Genomic DNA, 3,903 nt, shown 5'->3' on the forward strand with positions numbered 1-3,903 from the left:
AAAAAAAAAAAAAAAAAGAAGTAAAGCCATGCTGTTATGTTGAGCTGTATGAGCTGTAGGGGACTCAGGTCAACAATTTCTGACATTGCCAATGAAGCAGAAGACCCAATACTATTATGGACTACTGGACTCTTACAATATTTTGCTGAGTTAACACACCTATAATATTCAAATAACAGAACTAAACAAAAAAGGGATACAGATGAATGTCCATTTGGTTTCTATGTATTCAAAATGGTTAGGATAGATATATAGTTACATTCTCTTAATGAATAGAGGATTTGTTCTAATGGTGTTTGTAAATAGGATATCATGTCCACATCTTGTACAGCAATTAACCACCAGGAAGAATGTATGCAAAGTGTTAATTATTGAAACTGTCCTACCGATTTGGTTTGAAACTGTCTCATTGCTATTTGTTTCTCAATAAAATTATGGGAAAAAAAATAATAAAAGGAAAAAAATAAAATAAATTAACAGCTAAACTATAAAAAGTGGGATTCAACTACTACAACAGCTCTTACTGGTAGTCTCTAGCTGCATCTATTATTTATAGTCATAAAAAGTGTTAACTATAAGTCTCACAAGATATGCCCCCAAATGCACTCAATATTGGAGAGGGAACAACAGATTTAATTATGATAATCTTATCTGGATATTGATCTACTTTATATATACTTTGAAATATAAAGTAAGGACAGAGAACTACCATTATTTTTTAACCAATTATGGTTGTCTCAGAGGTCTTAGAATGTTAACAGATAACAGTTTTAAAGTTTTACAGGAAAATTTAAAATGAAGAGCAAACATAGTATTTTAGTATAACAAGTATAACAAGAACATTAGAACTATTAGAACCACTAGGTTCTTGTTATCTCAGATATACATTTAAGTTTCCATTTTAGAGCAAAATAATTTTTAATCAATTATTTTAGCTAATTACAAATTATTAAGTGATATAAACTCTCACCTAAATTTTTACTTTTCCATAAGAAAGTATCTCTTCAGTAGAATGTGTTCTTTTATAGATGTACTTTGTAGTGTACTATGTCCAATCTTTAGTCATCAAAGTGACATTTAGGCACATCTAACTGGTATAACACAATGACATAACAGTTACATAAACATCTGTAGATAGGGAAGGAGAAAAAGAAGAACAGAGACACGCCATGTTTCAGAGGGAAAGGGCTTGGGACTAAATATACTTCAGAGGGCAAAGGGTTGAGGGAAGTTGGGAAGACAAAATGGACAGCCTTAGGCTGGACTTCTCAAAGTTGAGTTTGTGATGCCTCTTTTTACCTTCTGCCCTCAGCTTGCCTGGAGAAAAAGTCACTGAGATGAGACTTCAGAGTTCTTGAAGCTGAGATAAGGAACTTAACCCACCCTGAACATACTAGAGAATGTTTGGAAGGTCATTGACTCCAGCGGGGAGAAAGAATTTTCAGGATATATCAGTGAGAGGCATGAGAAGGTTTTACTAGCCAGAGGTTTTAGGACTCACTCAAGAGTGGAGTGAGGATATTTATTTATTTATTTATTTTAAAAGTTTATTTATTTTATTTATTGTGTGTGGCCAGCTCAGCCCACCTGGGGGGAGGGCTGGCTGGCATGTGGTGTTGGGGAATTGAACCGCGGTCCCTGTGCTAAGCTTGTTCTAAGTAGGTGCTTTAGACCACTGAGCCATCTCACCAGCCCCAAGAGTGAGGATATTTAGAGAAATGAAGTTGAAAAGTTTCTGCATAGCAAAGAAACTGATCAACAGAGGAAAAAATACAACCCACATATTAGGAGAAAATATTTGCAAATCACAGACAAGGGATCAATATCCAAAATCTGCAATGAACTCTTACAATTCAAATTTGAAAAAATCATAGAGAACCAAATTAGCACTAGGCAAATGTTTTATATAGTTTTTTTTTTTTTTTTTGTAAGACAGGTTCTTGATATGTAGTTCAAGTTGAACTTGAATTCACTATGTAGACCAGACTGGCCTTGAATGTACCAGCAATCCTCCTGCCTCAGCCTCCTGAGGGCTGGGATTACAGGAATGTACCACAACATTTCTGTAAAGAAGATACATACACCAATGCCCAATAGGTATGTGAAAAGATTCCCAACATTAATTATGAGGAAATTGAAATCAGAACCACAATGAGGTATCACTCACAGCTGTTAGGAGGGCTACTAGTAAACAAATAAACAAACAATAAAAAGAAAACTAAAGAGAGCATGTTGGCAAGGATACGGAACTGGAACCTTTATACAGTGTTGGTGAGAATGCAAAATGGTACAATATGGAAACAGTATGGTAGTGTCTCAAAAAATTTAAAAAAAAATGCAAGAACCACCAATCTCAATTCAGGGTAGATATCTAAAAGAACTGAAATCAGTATCTGAGAGAGATAACAAACAGTCCTATGTTCATTGCAGCAGTATCCACAAGGGCCCAGATACAGAGATAATCTAAATGCCTACTGATGGGTGAATGGATAAAGCAAATATATTAGGGGCTGGGGAGATAGCTCTGTAGAATAAGCGCTTACCTGGCAAGAGCAAGGGCCTGAATTCAATCTCTGGTTCCACCAAAATAAAGCAAATATGTTGTGTAAGTCCGGTGGATTACTTATTATTCAACCCTAAAAAAAAAAAAAATCCTACCATATGCCACAACATGGATAAAACTGGACTGTGGGGAGGCATTACCAGTATCAAAAGAACAAATATTTCATGATTCCATTTGGGTAGGGGATCTAAAATATTCAAATTGATAAAAATAGGTACTAGAATAGTTATTGGCAGGGGCCAGAGTTGGAGAAAAACGGTGGTTTACTTCTCAGTGGGTATAAAATTTCAGTGGCTCATGCCTGTAATCCCAACACTCAAAAAACTGAAACAGGAGGATTGCCAAGAGTTTGAGACCAGCCTGGGCTACACAGTGAGTTGAAGGGCAGACTGAGTTATATCATGGGACATTGTCTTGAAAAAACAAAACAAAAATTTCAGTTAATGAATGTTTTGATTTGTATTTATTTGAGCCAGGGTCTCACTTTGTAGCCCACACTGGCCTTGAATGCTTGGCAGTCCTCCCACCACCGCCTCCTGAATGCTGGGATTACAGGTGTGTGCTACCACACCCAGCTAATGGGTGATGCATAGAGATCTCTGTACAATGCTGGTCATTGGTAAACAATGCTGTACCACGCACTTAAGAATTTGGCAATGGAGATCTCATGTAAACTATTGTCATAATAAAAATTACTAAATGAACCACATAATTTACTAAGGGCAATAACAGTAGAAGAAATATCAGTTAGTAATAAGAGTAGTAGACAGAAAATTCAGGAGGCTGTGAGATGTGATTCAGCTAACTGGCTTTCTAAAATTTCTAAACATTTCCCCATTTGTAGGAAGACAGCAACGGTCTAGGATGGGATGATGGCTTGCGTTGCTTTTAGCTTTCGTAGTCTCTGAGGTTACATATAAAACCACATTTACACAATGCTCTATTCCTTCCAATCTTTCTAAATCCATTTCACAACCCATCTCTAACAAGTTCTATTCTTCTCTTTAATTTTTAAACCATAGTCTGCATTCTTCCATAATCTTATGCCAATCTTCTGTCAGTCTCTCCCATCAGCACACTTCTGGGTTGTCCTTACTGTCCTCTGAAATACTGTTTTACATTTGGGCTGCATAGCTAAGAAGTATAATTACCAAGACGGCTCTGTGTGTATCTATTGGGTTTGTTTTGGTTCATATTGAACCCAGCCCAGTTGAATGTTTTTCCAAGGACGGTTGCTTTTTTTTTTTTTTTTTTTTTTTCAGAACTAGGGATTGAACTCAGGCCCTTGCGAGGCAAGCACATATTCTACTGAGCTATCTCCCTGGTCCCAAAGATGGTTG

Source organism: Octodon degus, unplaced genomic scaffold (assembly GCF_000260255.1).
Source record: "Octodon degus isolate 3935 unplaced genomic scaffold, OctDeg1.0 scaffold00004, whole genome shotgun sequence".
Taxonomy (NCBI): Eukaryota; Metazoa; Chordata; class Mammalia; order Rodentia; family Octodontidae; genus Octodon; species Octodon degus.